Below are 18,661 nucleotides of genomic sequence, written 5' to 3'. Positions count from 1 at the left end.
CTAACAGAGGAAAGCAATAGCTTCTTCCGTTGGAAAATTCCCATATGGTTTCAGAGGAAAGGAACACCCTTTTCTACTTGACGCCGCGTGTGGTTATCTCCTCTTGGCTATTTTGGAACTGTCTGGTGACCTTAAGGCTTGACAAACATGTTGTCCCCATGCTTTTATTTATGATCTCATAATCCCTTAGATGGTGACAAATTCTGAGCTTATCGAGAATATATCAGCATCCCAATATGAGTATGAGATAACAAAAAAGACAACTCCAATCTAGGGCTAGTGAATGCCAACCCAAACAGTAGCTGAATATGACAGCTGTTTGCAATTAAATCTAATTAACAAGTTTTAAACACTGTATTACCAGGAGCCTCTTTGAAGTGCAAGCTCGTTGACAGTTTTACTTGAAAAACGTTTCCCAGGGGAAACAAGTAAAAATTCATAGCTGAACATTTAACTTCCCATCTTGATTTACACTGTGATGTAGACTTCATTTTAATCCATTTTTTCCCTTTAAAAAAGATGCAGATTCCAACAGTGAAATTTCCCTCTTAGAATTACAAGGTACTTCCCTGCTACAAAGACTATGTCCATGGTAGGATGCTGTACTGGACTCTAGTGGAGGAGAGGAGGGTGGCAGGGTCAGGAAGCTGTGAGTTCTAATTTCCATTTGTCACTATAGCTAATATCTGGTAGCAAAATAGAATACTGAAGGAAGTATCTGAATAATGCTGTCAAAATGTTGGCCCATCCCTCCCACAAACCTTCTGGTGAATCACTGTCTTTGTTTTTCTTCATTTTTGCTCATCAAAACTGTTTCCACAAGTGTTTTGAGCTCAGCTTTGATATTTATTTTATTTCTCAAGTAAAGGAATGGGAATTTGGTATAATGTTGGAAAAATAAGAAGTGAAAACATTGTCACAATCTTAGGATACAGTAAATATTTCCCCCAGGGATTTGTTCAATGACTTCATTACATAGAACCATCAGCACATTCCATATTGGTGCAAAATGGTCAAGTCATTCTCTGAGTGCATACCAGAGGCTTCTAGAAATAAATGAAGAAAGAAGCTCTTCTTCCTTATAGTTAATGTCCTCTCTGATGAAATGAAGGAAAGATTTGAGTTACTATCCCAAGAGATGGCTAAAAGATAATCAAGGAGCTCTTGTAAATAGCTGCCTAAATGGAGGGTGGCCATACAGTTCCTTCCCATCAACTTATTCCAACAAAAACCTGAAATTCTTACCAGGCTGAAAGAGGATCAAGAAGTCCACTGGATCACAGTAAGTGATTTCTTCCACCCAAAAACTACACAAAAAAGTTAGCAAGAAATCTAGAGGTAATTAGAAAGGTTTCTCCCAGTAAAACCAGCATTAGCACAGGCAAACAACTTCACAAAATAACCAGTGATGGACCAAAAACCTGAAACGTTCTGTATTAAGAGGAGCAAGAGGAAAGGGTACTAATAAAGCCACAGGGCAGTCAAAAAGCTCCAGGAAGAACAGAAAACCTACACACTAGAGACAGAACAGGCAACTAGGAAATCTGAGGATCCCAGGACTTGGTATTAAGATGATATAGAGGGATCTGAGGATCCAAGGTTCTAAACATCAAAGATCTAGACAGATCTTACTCAAGAGACTAACACAGAAACCCAGGGAACTCAGGGTAAGACTGAACAGGGCTCAGCATTCCAACTAGAAGTGTAACAGGAGACAGAGCCTGATCTTGGGACAAATCTCCAGTTTCAAGAACTTAAGTTTCAGAAGTTTGTTTGTTTTTTTAAGTATAAAAAGCGTTACAGATCTAAAGAGTCTCCAAAAGATTGAGAGTAACTACATGACAACTTTATGCAGTGACTCAAAAGAGGAAAAGGGGAATTTTTTGCAAGGGCTACATGAATACCTAGAAGAAATGAAGCAAGAGTTTAAAAAATGAAATGAAAATGAACCAGGTCTAAAGACAGGAGGTTCAAATCTGACCTCATATACTTCCTTGCTTGTGACCATGGTCAAGTCACTCATCCCCCAGTGCCTAGCCTTTACCATTTTTCTATCTTGAAACCAACACTTAGTATTAATTCTAAGATGAAAGGTAAGAGGTTTGGGAGTGGGGTTTTTTTAATGAAACGAAAAGTCTGGAGGAAAGAATTAAAAGTAGAAAGAAAATCTTATCTAAGTAAAAGGTAATAATTCTAGAAAACTCAAAATGACCACACAGATTATCAATGACTCCATGACAGCAAGAAATATTAGAACAAAATCAAAAGATTAGAAAATAAAAGAAAACCTAAAATAACTCATAAAAATAGGTTTTGTTCTTCTGGTTTTAAGGAGTGAAAGATAAGAAAGAGTAAAAGAAATACTCTGGGGAGGAGAAGAGGGAGAAGAGGGGATGGAACTTGTTATTTCTCATAATTAGGGTTATGAGAAGAATATACAAGCATGAAAAGAGTGAGGGGAGTGAGCATCAGGTGAATTTCACTCTTATCTGAAATGGACAAAGGACCTCTGCTTTAAATTCAAGGTACTTGGAAAATTCCTACCACAACTATAGCTTGTGAGCCCCCATATATGTTTACTATTTAGTTGTCAACCATAGATCAACTAGCTCAAAGAAGGCATTTATTGTAATTATGTGGTAAGAAAGTAAATAAAATATCTCCCCCATAAACCTAGGTCATACTTCCTACATATACATACAAATCAGAAAGAAGAATGAGCATATGAATAGGTTATAAGCAGAAGAGCATGCAAATAGGAAATACAAGTGGCCAGGAAAGACACATGAAGTATATATGTGGCCACCTCATGCATGAGAATGTACAAAACATCCTAATGCCATAGAACTGCTAATAACTTCACTGTGTCCCCACTCACCTTAGTCTGTAATCTCTATTGAACATTGGCACCAGTGTTGGCTTTGGGCAAGTCATTTAACTTCCCATTGCTCTAAATAACCATGTAAGATTAGAAATTTCAGATAAGGTCCATTGGTAAAGGGAGCTTCCTCATCTGGAATTTTCCCATGCCAAAGAAATGAAGGTCTGATCCCTAGCCCTAGCTCTAACTATCTGCTACACAATACAATTGGGCTTGCTTATACATAATTCTGTCCATGACAAATAGCAAAGACAAACAAAACTACACTACTAAACACAACTCAGACTCTGCAACCTTTCCTATGCCCATTTCCACAAACAACTTTGGGTCTTTCTCAAGGTCAGATGCTATATTTACTGCATAGCTTTTGGTACAGTAGGAGCTATGGGGAGAGAAGGGCTGCTCCATTTACACACACACACTTTCTAAGATCAGTTCCCCTCCCAGAGTTCTCCAACCTTCTCCCCAGTAGCTAAAGACTTGAATAAGTTCCTTCAGAGTAGCAGTTCAAGGCAGTGGATAAAGCCACAATTAATTATAATATTTATGTACTCCTATTCTATTTAAATTAAGGATAGATAAAATAAAATAGTTGGGTCTCTACCTGCCAAGAAAAAACCCAGGAACTGTATGAACTCAATTACAAAACACTTCACACAAATAAAGTCAGATCTAAATGATAGGAAAAATATTAATTGCTTATGGGTAGGCTGAGCAAATATATAATAAAAATGACAATGTTACCTGAACTAATCTACTTATTCAGTGTGGTACCAATTAAACTGCCCAAAAGATATTTTATAGAACTAGAAAAAATAATAACAAAATTCAACTAAAAGGACAGTCAAGAATATTAAGGGAATCAATGAAAACAATACGAAGGAAAGTGGCTTGGTAATACACAATCTCAAACTGTATTACAAAACAGTAATCATCAAAACAATTTTATGCTGGCTAAGAAATGAGTGATGGATCAGGGTAATTGATTAAGTGCACAAAACCTAGTAGTAAATAACCATAGTAATTTCATGTTTGATAAATCAAAAGATTCAAGCTTTGGGGACAAGAACTTACTACTTGACAAAAACTATTGGGAAAACTGGAAAATAGAATGGCAAAGACTAGGAATAGATCATCATTTCACACTATATACTAAGTTAAGATACAAAAGGATCAACACAGGTATATGATCTAAACATAGAGGGTGATACCATAAGCAAATTAAAGGAGCATGGAATAGTTTAGCTGTCAGATTCATAGATAAGTGAATAACTTATGACTATATAAAAAGAATTATAAAATGGACAATGGACAATTCTGATTATATTAAATTTAAAAGAGTTTGTACAAACCATGAAACAAAGAATGAAAGCAGAAAGTTGGAGAAAATGTTTATAGCATGTATCTCTGATAAAGTCTCATTTCTCAAATATAGAGAGAATCAAGTCAGACTTCTAAAAATATGTCATCTCCAATTGATAAATGGTCAAAGGATATGAACAGAAAGTTTTCAGATGAAGAAATCAGTCACTTATAGTCAGATGAAAAAAATGCTCTAAATCACTTTGGATTAGAGAAATGCACATTAAAATAACTCTGAGTACTATCTGATACCTATTATATTGGCCAATATGACAGAAAAGGAACATGATAAATGTTGGAGGGGATTCAGGGAAACTGGGATACTAACACACTGTTGGTGGAGTTGTGATCTGATCCAACCATTCTGGAGAATAATTTGGAATGATGCCCAAACGATTCTAAAACTTTTCATACCCTTTGATCTTGCAATACCATAATTAGGTATATAACTCAAAGAGATTTTTAAAAATTGAAAGGGGCCTATTTGTAAATATATATATATATATGTATATTTATTGCAGCTCTTTTTGTGGTAGCAAAAAAATTGGAAATTGGGGGGTTATCCATCAATTAGGGAATGACTGAACAAGTTGTGGTATATGATTGAGATGGAAAGCTATGGTACTATATGAAATGATAAGCAAGATGCTTTTGGAAAAATCTGGAAAACTATATGAACTGATGCAAAGTAAAGTAAACAGAACCAGAAGAATATTGTACATTGTGACAACAATATTAAAAAAAGAAAAAGAAAGAAAAAGGGGAATGACCTACTGATTCTCATCAATGCAATGATAGAAAACAATCCCAGAGACTGATGAGACTGATGTTGAAAAATACCTTCTGCCCTCCAAGAAAATGACAATCTGAATACAGACTGAAGCATACTCTTCTTCTTCCTCCTCCTCCTCTCTCTTCCACAAAGTTTTACATGATTGCATATAAAACCTATATCAGATTGCTTGCTGTCAGGGGCAGGGGGAGAGGAGTAGGAGGGAGATAAGGAAGCATGGAGAATTTGAAAGTCAAAAAAAATTTTAATGAATGTTTTTTTTTACATGTAATTGGGGAAAACTAAAATAATACTTTAAAAATATTTATGTACTTCTCAGTCATTTAACTTGCATAAAATAGCACTTCCATGTTTATCAGATTGCTGTCTATTTCATGTGTGTGTCACTGATAAAGTTTTTGAGTGTTGTATTCCTAACCCCACTTTTCCCATAAGTCTTATGGTTTATATTTCAAGCTTTTGCTGGGAGCAGTGGTTTTTTGGAGTGCATATGCCCCATTAAGCAGAAACAGACTGAACTTTTTTTTTCAGAGATAGCAGGATAGTGAGGGATTATAATCAGCCATTCAAAAGGTACCACAACTGCAAAAAAAAGAAGAAAAAAAAACCAGAATCCTGGTTGTAAAAGAATGAAAAGCTCATGGCACCTTCATGCAGGACTTACAGCCTTCCTGAGGCAAAAGGGAAAATGAGTGAAAATGCTGAATTAAGGAAAGAAGAAATCTAAATTCCATGGAACTCCAACAAATATATATATATATTTATATATATAGGGAGAAAAGGTGATTGTTTTATACTGAATGCCAACAATGAAGTTTGACAGCCACGAATTTTTGGTTATCTGTAGGAAAATGGTCTCAGGGAAGGAGTAAATACAATAACTGGTTGCGATGAAAGTACTAAAATTCATTTCTCTCTGTGGGAGCTTTATAAAATAGGAAATATTAGCTTGCCTATGCATAGGCTGACTTAAAAATCATTGCTGTTGTCCTTTAACACAACCCTAGAAAATCTGAGATAAATGGTCTGTTATCTTAAAGGATCAGAATAGTTTGTCCTCTATACATCACACCAGCATGAAAGGATTCCCATATAAACAAATGATGGAGACCACACTGTCTTATGTCAAGAACCTTTTTAGTTTGTTTAAAAGGGGGCATTATTTTCCAGTAGGAAACAGAACCTGAATTTTCCATTAGAGATGTGTGTGTGTGTCTATATATGCATACAGAGATCTTTTTGAGCACAAGTTTTAAAATTAAGATATATGCCATCCTTATTTGCCACCATGAGAAGTTTGAAGACCTATCCTACTAGATTCTGAAGGTACAAATTCTGTGATCATTTGATGAATTAGCAGAGAATATATCCACCCTCACACCTCCATTTCCCCTTCCTTCCTACCCTAATCTCCCAGACCCTACCCAAAGCTAATATTGTGTGGATGGATATATATGAAAATTACTGTTGATATAAATTATTTAATACTTGTTATATTAAATGTATAATATGGATTATTAATAAAATTTATACATGTGTATATATATAAAAATTTACATTAATTCATTGATCCTCACAAAAATCCTGTGAGTGAAATGCTATTAATACCCCCACTTTACAGATAAGGGAATACTGAGGCTGAGAGACTTGCTGGTCACACAACCAACTAGTGTCTGAGGAAGGAATTGAAATGAGCTCTTCCAAATCCCAACTCCAATACTACCCACTGTACCACCTGTCTGACTGTCCAAAAACCACATCCAGACATTTATTTCGTTTAACATGCCAGCAGGAGAGGAGCAGCTTGTCAAATCAGCTTGAAGACAAACCTTGGCATCAGGAAGACAAGGGCTCAAGGCAGGTCTCTGGCCCTAGATGGGTGACTAACACCTTTATGCCAACCTTCCATAACGTTACATCAGTGTCTGTCTGCTTAACCAACCAAACTGGGTTAGTTGTCCTTTTCTCATTCCTTGTTAATAGGTCTACTTAGCTATCTTGCAGATGCAGAAGAGCACGAGAGGAAGCATTAAAATAAGCTGAGTGTAATTTGGTCTATGTGACTCTAAAATCTCAAACCTGGAGAAAGGTTGAGATCTGCATATGATTGAACAAAGGAGATAAACACATTTCAAATTGCCTGGTTAATTCACTTAACCTCTTAGCATCCCATGCAGCTCTCAAAAGCTGCAAGTTACCTAGAGATACAGGACTGTTTCCTTGAAGGGAGTTTCTACACTGGCAATTTCATGGGCTCATGGTTCCACAAACTGGTACAACTACAAAAAATGACATTTTTTAAATAGCTAAGATGGGGAGATATTATATAATTGGGAAACATTTCTTAAAAGATGGGGGAAATTATTTCCACAAGCCTTTATCTCAATGTGAGCTGTATGAGAGAGGGAATCCAACATAGAGACCTCCGTATTCACAAATGGCATATTAAATGGAAGAGAGCATAGAGGTTGTACGGGGTTAAAAAGGATACACTGATGGGGAGGGAAAACAAATGAATCCTCTCTGCCAGACACAGACCACCCCTAATCCTCACCAATCATGTGTTAAATGTTGTTGAAAGTCTGAGTGGGTGATCACAACCTAATGGATATAAAATGCTTGGTAAACTTTAAAGCAGTGTATAAATAGTTGTGTTTTAGACTGTGGTGATGGGGGAAGCTGGTCCTAGGATTTCATTTGTGTGTGGAAGCTCCCTTCACTGAAACAGATCTGCAATTTCTGGGTATTTTATAGTCTTATGGAGTTGCCTAAGGGTACAGAAGTTAAATGACTGCTCAAGGATTGAAGGAAAGAAAAATTCCACAACAGCCTTGGCAGACTTGTCACCACTGAGCCACCATCTAACAAGCCAAATTTCCTGGAGAACCACAAGGCAAGCATTGACAGTCATGGTTAAAAACCTGGAGAATAGTGCTGACACATTCAGAGGAGTGGGTGACTCCCTTTTGGTAAGGAAGCCAAGGTATGGCCCATAAGCAAGAATTCTCTCTGAATGCTCCCAAATCCCAAAGGAGCCATTTCATCTTTTTTTGCTTAAAAAGTGGACCTATCTGACTTCAAGGAGGACCACCAAATAGCAGAGCCAAATACACTGGCTATAATGATAAACCAAGATTTTACAGTGTGATAGCTAATCCACTTTGAGGACTAAGACTGATGGTCTTGATGGATGAAAAGACTTGAAAAGGGCTACTTAACATCCCAGCTGCTCTACTCACCTAAAGTAGTCCACCTGTGACCATCCATGCAAATAAGAAAAAATTGATCTCCATGCCGTGGACTCCCTGAAAAACAGCATGGGGCTGCTTAAAATTTGCTAGAAAAGTGGGACATTAAGGCATTGTAGGTGGAGTTTTGAACTGGTCCAACCATTCTGGAGGGCAATTTGGAACTATGCCCAAAGGGCGATAAAACTGGGCATATCCTCTGATCCTATAATACCACTACTAGATCTGTATTCCAAAGAGATAATAAAAAGGGGAAAGAACCTACTTGTACAAAAATATTTATAGTAGCTCTTTATGTAGTGACAAAGAATTGGAAACTGAGGGAATGTCCATCCAGTGGGGAATGGCTGAACAAAATGTAGTATATGTTGGTGATGAAATACTATTGTTGGTGCTATTAGAAATGATAAGCAAGATGATTTTATAAAAAGCTGGAAAGATCTACAGGAACTGATGCAGAGCAACATAAGCAGAACTAGGAGAACATTATACACAATGACAGCCATATTGGACAATGATTATTTGTGAAAAGTTGGCTACTCTCTGCAATGCACTGATCTGGGACAATCCTGAAAGACTTATGATGGGGAATGTTCTCCACCTCCAGAGAAAGAACTGTTGGAGTCATCTGCCACATCAGTGTATCTTTGGTTTTATTTTGGGGATTTGGGTTAGGTATGAGGGTGCTCTTATGATAACAACCAATATGGAAGTATGTTTTTCATGACAAAAATAAAATGTAAAAAAATTTTATATTAAAAATTAAAGTCCCCCCTCAAAAAAAAGCAATTCTAGATTTGGAGTCCCAAGACCTAAGTTCAGCTCTGAATGCCACCTGTATTACCTTGGGCAAGTCAATTCAACCTCTCTGGGCCCAAATGTAGACAGCTGTAAATGTGCACATCCTGTGATCTAAACACATGACCAAAAACCACCTGAACTAATTACATGAAAATAATGTGGAGACTAAAATACCATGTTCAGCAAAGCACACAATTTAAGTCACTATAATTCATTGACCAAAGAAGTAGTATGGTTGTTGTGGGTGTTCCCAGACATTACCCTGGATCCCTGTTACAACACTAATGAAACCTTTGCTCTGAAACTAATGATGCCTTTCTATACACAAAGGATTTGTGACTTTATCAGTGATGAGAATTCCCAGTATAGAAGCTTCTTCCACGGAAACAGCACAACTGTCTTAGGAGATAAAGCCTAGAGAATGGTCTGAGTTTCAGGAAGGTCAAGTTAGGGACAGTGAGGTGGCTCAGTGGATGAAGAGCCAGGCCTGAAGACTGGAAGTCCTGGGTTCAAATGTGGCCTCAGACATCACTTAACTGTATGATGTTGGCCAAGTTACTTAACCTCAGTTGCCTAGATCTTACTGCTCTTCTGCCTTGGAACCAATATCAGTTATAAAATAGAAGGGAGGAAGGAAGGAAGGAAGGAAGGAAGGAAGGAAGGAAGGAAGGAAGGAAGGAAGGAAGGAAGGAAGGAAGGAAGGAAGGAAGGAAGGAAGGAAGGAAGGAAGGAAGGAAGGAAGGAAGGAAGGAAGGAAGGGATGTTTGTGACCAAATTCTGCCTCTGACTCTTATGAGTCAATTAACTTGATTCTTTCCTTCCTTTCTTTCTTCCATTCTCATCTGACTCTACTAAGAACACTATCCAATATGGCAATGTTATGAGTTATGGGACCCTGGGCAATTAAATTGGTTCTTTTCTTTCTTCCTTTATTCCATTCTTTCTTCTATTCCATTCTAACCTCTCTACTAAGAACACTGTCCAATATGGCACAGTACCTCTGTTATTATAAGGTATAAAAGTCCTCTTTGCTGCTTCCCTTCCCCCCTCATCACCCATCAAATCATGAGACTAAGGTTAAGGGAAGGGCCAATGAAAGCCTCTTGGTGAAAGTGGGATTTGAACTGAGTCTTGAAGGAAGCCAGGAGGAAGTGGGGATGAAGGAACACATTCCAGGTATAGGGACAGCCAGTGAAAAGGTACCAAATCAGGAGACAATGTATCAAGCCTGAAAAATAGCAAGGGGGCCAGTGGTGCTGGGTCCTAGAGTTTGTAGAGGGGAATGAAGAGTAAGAAGACTGGAGAGGCTAGCTGGGTAACCCTGGACAAATCACTTAACCCCATTGCTTAGCCCTTACCACTCTTCTGCCTTAGAACCCATACACAGTATTGATTCTAAGATGGAAGGTAAGAGTTTTTTAATTAATAAAAAAAAATTTTTAAGATACAATTTTGATTTCCATGCAACTTTGCTGGTGGATGCTTTCCTCATCTTCTTTGATTAGATTATATCTTTTGAGTTACTTAACACTTTTTTGTTAAATTCACCTTTTGTGAGTTACTTGACCTTTTTGTGATTAATTTAACCTTTATAGTTACTTTACTCCTTTTTGTATTAAGATCTAAAAATAGACTTAGCTTAAAGTTCTAGCTTCACTATAAGGTGAGAACTAAGTGCCTTCATTGTTCAATCAGGAGATTACAACTTTATCTTCCCCTAAAATATGATCTAAGTAGGGTGGAGTAATTTAGAGTTCCTAAGACATTCCTGAATTTGTTAAACTAAGTATCTTCATTGTCACAAACAGGAAATAGCTAAATCCAATCTTCACAGTGGCTTCAAAGAACTTACATTCTAAATGGGATTTGGAGAAGAATAACACACATAAGGAGGTGACAGTCAAATACTGAGACATTAGTTTGGGAAGTTATAGGAATGGCTAATAGATTGTCACACTGTTGATTTGATCATAGTTCCAGAAAGTGGGGTGCTGAAGTAGGTAATAAACAGTGGGCAAGGTGAAGCAATCACCAATAACGATGACAGAGCTCCAGACTGGAAATATTATGGAGTAACAGATAAAGAGGTCTTGCAATAACACTGGAACTTGATGTAATCTGAACAATGTCATCATTCCCAGAGAAGATCATATGGACTCCAGATTCTGGAGAGCCTCACCATCTACAAGGAAACTCTCTTCAACTGGGACTGAGTTCTGGATCTCCTCCAATCACAGTAGCAAACACCTTTGTCAAGCATATATCTTGTTTTATGCCTTGCCTGATGTTTCTGATCAGAGGGTTGTTGAAGAGAATTATTTCTGTTATATCTTTCAATGAAGGGAAGATACCATGGGGGAAAAGAGGCAGCTTTTTGCACTATGATATCAAATGCTGTTTTATGATCTACAATAGGCACAGTATGATCTTGTCATCTCTATGTATTTGAAATAAAAGCCAGGAAGAAAAGTTGGAAAGAAATTCCATTTAAAAAAGCATATATAGGGACAGCGAGGTCCTAATGGTTGGGCTAGCAGGCTTAGAAATGGGAGGTCTTAGGTTCAAATCTGGCCTCAGACATTTCCTAACTGTGTGACCCTGGGCAAGTCACTTAACCCCCATTGCCTAGTTGTTAACATTCATCTATCTTAGAACCAATATTCAGTATTGATTCTAAGACAGAACATGAATAAAATATATAGTACTTGAGTCACTAAGATGCCCAGAGGGATTCAGATAAATACAAATGTAGCTTATCAACCTGCCCAGAAAGACCTTAAGATTTCCTGATTGAGGGGGCAGCTGGGTGGCTCAGTAGATTAAGAGCCAGGCCTAGAGACAGGAGGTCCTAGGTTCAAATCTGACCCGAGACACTTCCCAGCTGTATGACCCTGGGCAAGTCACTTGACCCCCATTGCCCAGCCCTTACCAGTCTTCTGCCATGGAGCCAATACACAGTATTGATTCCAAGATGGAAGGTAAGTGTTAAAAAAAAATTTCTTGATTGACTCAATAAACTTCAGTAGAACTCTATGATGTAGCCAACAGTGAACATGACCCTTTTGCTGCTGATTATTCCATGAGCTCAGAACCTTTTCCTCCTCTGATATTGGGAATAAGGAGAAGCAGGGTGAGAGATTACAGGAATTAAGGAAAACTGTATTATACTCTCCCAAGAGTCTGTAAAGTATGACTCCCATTTGTGTATGGGGACAAGAAATGGTTCTCTTTAATATTGTCTCCTTTTTAATCTAAATTAAGTGCTTTGCTCTCAGAATTTGTGATGCTTCCACTACCTATGAATAGAGATAGTTACACTAATGATTTATAAAACTGATTAGCCAAAGCACTAACTAGAAAAAGTAGGCTTGTCCTCCAGAGCCAGAGTTCTTAGATGGGCTTCAGGGACTTGGTTTTTCGTCCCACCCCAGTGCCATAGGGGAAGGGTAGAAGCATCTGCCTCATCGGGGAAGAGACCCAGAGGTCACTTTCACTCAGCTCCATGTCAACTCTATCATAGACTGTGTTAAAGAATAGAAACTAGAATAAAAATAACAACAACGTTTATATAGTGCCTATTATATTTCAGGAAAGATGCTAAGAGATCTGAAGGAAGAAATAGGGGAAAATGAGAGCCCCTTGGGAAAATCTGGGAATAAGAAATGAACAGCTTAGAAGAGAAGCTAGAAAACCTTACTAACTATGAGGAACACTCGGAAAAAGAAAAAAACCAGCAGGAAAAAACAGATATCCAAAAATGTTATGACAGAAAATATTAGAGCAATATTAAGAAGACAGGAATACAGGAATAGTAGAAGAACATGGGGCATGTTTGCTTTCACAAATTGATCAATGGCTTTTCCGAAAAGTATGCTGAAATACACACACGTACCATATGTTAAGAATTCATAAAAGAAAGTTGCCCATAACTAGGGGAGTTAAATGGCTAACTGGAAAAAGAGGGATAACAGCTGGTCACTACCTGAAAGAAATTCCAGATTTAATAAACTCAGAAATGTGAATGTTAATCACTAGAGCTTCCAGATCAGTGAAAAGAAATAATGTAAACAGAAAAAATGGGATCAGCCCAGTTAGAAGAGAAGAAAATTCAGAAAAAATCACAAACAGGACTGCTTTGACAGTTATTTGCTAAATTTCTCATACTTACAAATATTTGAAACCCTTACCTTCTATCTTAGAATCAAAATTAAGTATTAGTTACAAGGTAAAGTGGGGTTACATGATTTGCTCAGGGTCACACAGCTAGGAAGTGTCACCTAGTGGCCTCCTGAATTTATTATACTTTTTAAGGGGAAAAAAAGCAATACATAATAGAAATAAGTGGTTTCATTTTTTAAATTTTTTTCCTATTTCTATATATATGGGAATACACACATTTTATTTTATGTTAATCAAGTCTGGAATTTTTTTCAAAGCAATAAAAAAAAAGAAGAAAAGGCATGCAAGAGGCAGGAGAAACCTGGAAAATTAAGCAAGTTTGAATAATTTTAAAGTAATAAAGGGGAGCAACTACAAAGCTTAATGGATAAAGTGCCAGGCCTAGAGACAGAGGTCCTGGGTTCAAATATAACCTCAAACACTAGTCATGTGACCCCACAAAGTCCCTTAATCCCCCTTGCTTACCTCTACCACTCTTCTGCTTTAGAACCAATACTTAGAACTAATCGATTCAGAAAGAGGTTAAAAGGAGGCGGGGCAGGTGATAACTCCTTTACATTTGGCAATGGGATGATTGTCTTTTCAGAGCTTCATGACCTCTAAAAGTTGAGAGAAGAAAAACAAATTCAGGATCTGAATATTTAGGGGGCACAAGAAAAGGGGGTACTCTGAAAAAGAAGGGGGAAATATGGAGGAACTTACCCCTTCTCATAATTAAGATGCCACAAATCCAGATTATGCAAGCTTAGATTTGGGAAGTGGTGAGAATAGAGTTAAATTACATTTTGTTTTGTTGACTTAGTAATTGTATTGCTTGCTTTTATATGAATCTGGTAAAGAAAGGTTGGGGTAGGGGAAGAATATGATATAAAAATACAATCAAATAAGCAGGGAATTTGATTGAGACAAGGAGGGAGCAGAGATGGAAAGAGAATTGTTACAACCAAAACAAATTTTGGGGAGGGGGTGGAGGGAGAAAAGGGAAGGTAGAGGAGAAAGAAAGGGGAGACAGAGAAAAACAGAGAATATAAAATCTGATGATATGAGCCTGGATAAAGAAGGATAACGGGAAAGACTGAGATAAAACGGTTACAACCAGAGATGGTGCTGGTTTCATTTCCTTTTTTTCTCTCTTTTTTTCATGATAAGAGGTATAAGAGAGACAAAGAGGAAATCTTATAACAGGATGAAATAATGAAAAATAAAACTAATTATAGCCACAAATGTGAATGGAAGGGAACTTATTCATAAAATGAAGAGGATGATATAATGGATCATCAGAAAGTCAAATCAAACTATGTGCTGTTTATAAAAAAATAAAAACACTCAAAACATTATTATGCCTCAGCTAAATTTCAGAAAGCAAGCAGACACAAACACAGATAAAACACTAATTAAATAAGACATGGTTGAAAGAAGCATTGTGACTACATTATACTTAAAGATGTCATAAAGAAAAATAGCACTATTAAATATATACTTGTTCTAAATGTCACCGCTTCTAAGTACTTAAAGGAAAACCTAGCTAAACTTCAGGATGATGAAACAGACAGTAAAAGAATAACTATTGAGGATCTCATTTTGCACTTTTAAAACCTAGAATAGCTAACAAAGAGAAACAAAAAACTAAAGATCTGAACAGAATATTAGATATTAGATTTGATAGACCCTTTGCTGAATATCAGATAAGAATCATGAGTGTGCATATTGTTCAGTTTTGTACTGATATTTATGAAAAAATAGCTATGTTGGGGCATAAGGAACATACAAAAATGAATAAAGGCAGAAATGTTAAATATATTCTTTATAGACTACAATGGACATATACTATAGTCAATAAGGAAAAATCTGAAGGAAAGATCCTATCATAGAAAGAAAATAATGTAATCCTAAAAAATTAGTAAAAAAACGAATCACAGAAAGAAGCATTTTTTTCCAAGTAAACAATTGGAATAGCCTACCTAAACTAATGAGATAAAAGCAAGGAAATACTTAAGAGGAATTTTTCCTCTCTAAGCACTTATATCAATGAAGGAAGAGAAATTTTCTTCTCTAAGGCCTTATACCAATGAAAGAAGAAATGAGTGAATTGAACAGGCAACTAAAAATAATTAGAAACATTTAAAAAACGTCTGAATGAGCACAAAAATGGTAATTCTGAAAATCAAATAAGAGACTAATACATTTATTTATTTTTTTAATCCTTACCTTCAGACTTACTGCTAACTAATATTTAGTAAATTGGCCAGGGTACAGAAGCAATTAAGTCTCATGAATAGTCTTTCTGGACTTCTGATTGGTCTTATGTAAAATGACTTTGGGACACAGTAGACATGTCCTCAGTCTTAAACATGGATGTGGCTGATAGCTAGATGAGAGTCTCACATTTGGCAATCTCCCCTCATTAGCCATAGGATCGTGAGATTATAAATCTTGAGCTTTAAGAAATTTCAGAAGACATTTGTGGGCCTTGAATCCAACCTCTCATTCTACAGAAAAGGAAACTAAGATTCAACCTAAGGACAGCCTTGAAGAAGTCACCATGAGTGTAGAATGGAAGATTAGGGGAATTGGAAGCCTGCACGACAAGCATTCTTGGACAAACTACAGAGAAGGGAAAAAACCCTTCAACTTTCAGCAAAGAAGTTAAAAAATGGAAATAGATATAGAAATAGATACAGAAAACTAACCCCAAATGCAAGCTAAAGAGTTAGGATATTCTCTACCTAACACAAGTGTTTATTCTCCAGAAGAAGGAAATATCCCTAAAAAGGAGGGATATTAGCAGTTTCAGTACTGAATGATCAATAAATGGATTGCTTATTTTTATAAGAGATTTGTGGATAAAGGTGTAACTTTAATCATGAAGTGGTTTACTGAAATCACATCGATAACCCAGAACACAAGGCTGATATATATGATGCCCCAAGAGGAATTGGGGATCTTATACATGTAATCAGTGATGTCCATTGATACAGTGTATATGCTGCAACATGATGCTAAATGGAATGTTAGGATTGGGACTGTATAATTGGAATTTTGAACCCCAGGACTCTCTCTCCCAGCATTCCATGTTCCTTCTCATGTTAGGAGCTAACATAGGGAGGATATAGGTTTTGTGTAGCTCTGTCCTCCTGGCTGTGCAGACGAGGTGAGGGGAGAGGCAGGAGAATTTTACTCCGGTGTTTTTTACTCAGGTTTTTACTTTTGTTCTTTTTATTTTCTTCTACTTCAAGTGATTATTAATAAACCTTACTGGATATTAATTTCAATTTTACAGTACTGAATCTTTTGATTTTATAAGTAGAGAAAACTCCTTCTACCAATATAGATCAATACCTTCTAATGCAACTTGGAATTTTAGACACGTGCCTAAAACACCAGAAGTGGAAGTGATTTACAAAGGGTCACATAGCCAATATGTGTCAGAGAACAACTTAAACTTGGGTTTCCCAATTCTAAAAACAGTGCTGTGTACAGAATGTCACAAGAACTCTCTATATGGATCTATATTGGGTCATCTACATTTTTTTAAACCCTTCTCTTCTGTCTTATAATCAATATTGTGTATTGGTTCCAAGGAAGAAAAGGAAAGAGCTAGATAATGGGGGTTAAGTTACTTGCCCAGGGTTTCACAGCTAGGAAGTGTCTGAGGTCAAATTTGAACTCAGGACCTCCTGTCTCTAGACTTGGATTTCTATCCATTGAGCCACCCAGCTACCCCTTCCATTCATTCTTGATTTGTGATTCTATTGTATTACTTGTGGACTACATTTTTACTCTTTAATGAACAACTTTGTCAGCCTGCTAAATATAGCTTTAACATGGTACCTACAGGTGACTTTTGTCATTGGAATACTTGCCTTTGATTAGTCTATATGCAAATAAACATTTGTTTTGATGTTTGCTTTCAAATGTACCCAGGTACTCATTTTGACTTTTTTTGTTTGTTTGTTTAGTCTTGTCCAGCCCCATTTGGGATTTTTTTTTTTTGGCAGACATTGGAGTGCTTTGCCATTTCTTTCTCCAGTTCACTTTGCAGATGAGGAAACTGAGGCAGCCAGGGTTAAGTGAATTGCCCAGGATCACACAGCTAATAAAGTTTGCATTTGGATTTAAACTCCCTGTCTGATGCTCTCTCCACTGTGCCACCTAGTTGCCCCTATGTCATTTCCTTCAAAGAGTGGTTAGGTATGAGCAATAACATTTGTATAACTTAGTGGAAGGGCTTATTGGATCCCAGAGTGGGGAGCAAAAAGGGGGAGGAAAGAAAATGAAATATGTAAACATGGGAAAACATTGTAAAAATAAAGTAAAATAAAACAAAAGGTGGATTAAAGCAAACAGAAGTTGAGACTTGCTCAGAGTCATTCAGCTAATAAGTGATCGAGGCCATATTTGAACCTAGGTCTTCCTGCCTCCGCACTTCCCACGCATTGCCTTGACTGAGGAAGTGTACGTTTTTTTCACTCAGAAGAGGAAGCAGTGGGAATAAGAAAAGTCTCCAGGACTTCGTTTCCCCTGGTGCTTGTAATTTAAAAATTGGGGGAAAAAAAAAACAGAGAGAGAAATACAGTGGCTGAGCTGAGCGTCCAGTCTAAGATGGAGGGCTGTATCTGAGAAGCCCTTCGCTCAGTGAGGGGAGTCTTCCGGATACAGGGAGGTAGAGAAAGGAGAGCTGTCCTTGAAGCAGGGAGACAACAGGAATGTGCGGGCCAGGATAGCCGCGGTATTTCTGAGCCCAGGACTCCAGGCAGAATTCTGGGCATGACTGTGGAGCCAGGCCAAAGGCTTCACTGATCTCCAGCCTGCCTTTACAGACATTCGTGGAACTCTATAAGGACAAGTGCGCGCGGCCGGCCGTCAGCTTTTTAAGGACACACTGAGCTCCGACGCGTCCCCTCTGCAACTTGCTGTGGGGATTAGACTAGAGTCCATTTAGGCAGGCTTCCATCTGCATCCCCCAGGCGCCTTTAAGGAAAATCGCCTTTGGGTTATAGAGACAGAGAATGATTGCATTGGTTTCCAATTATCTTCTTAGCCCATTGATTTTCTAGTGATTTACTCTGACTTTACCTCTAAAACGTTTTGGTTTTCAATACGGAAACAAGTTTTTCAGGGCAATGTATGTAGAACCCAGATGGAATTGCCTGCCAGTATCAGGAGGGGGAAGGAAAGGGAGGGAGGGAGATAAATGAGTTCATATGACTTGGGAAAATTGGGTGGAAAGTTGTTATTATGCATAATTGGTAAAAGAAATAAATGACACACAAAAATGAAGAAGAATGCTTTGCTTTTTTATTTCTTTGACTCAGTGAGTAGCAAACATTGCACATTTGGGGGCCCGGACCAGGATTTGCAATAATGCTTCTCCACAAGAGGCCACAGTGATGCTGG

This window comes from Monodelphis domestica, chromosome 3 (assembly GCF_027887165.1).
Source record: "Monodelphis domestica isolate mMonDom1 chromosome 3, mMonDom1.pri, whole genome shotgun sequence".
Taxonomy (NCBI): domain Eukaryota; kingdom Metazoa; phylum Chordata; class Mammalia; order Didelphimorphia; family Didelphidae; genus Monodelphis; species Monodelphis domestica.
Note: the sequence above shows the minus strand (reverse complement) of the source record.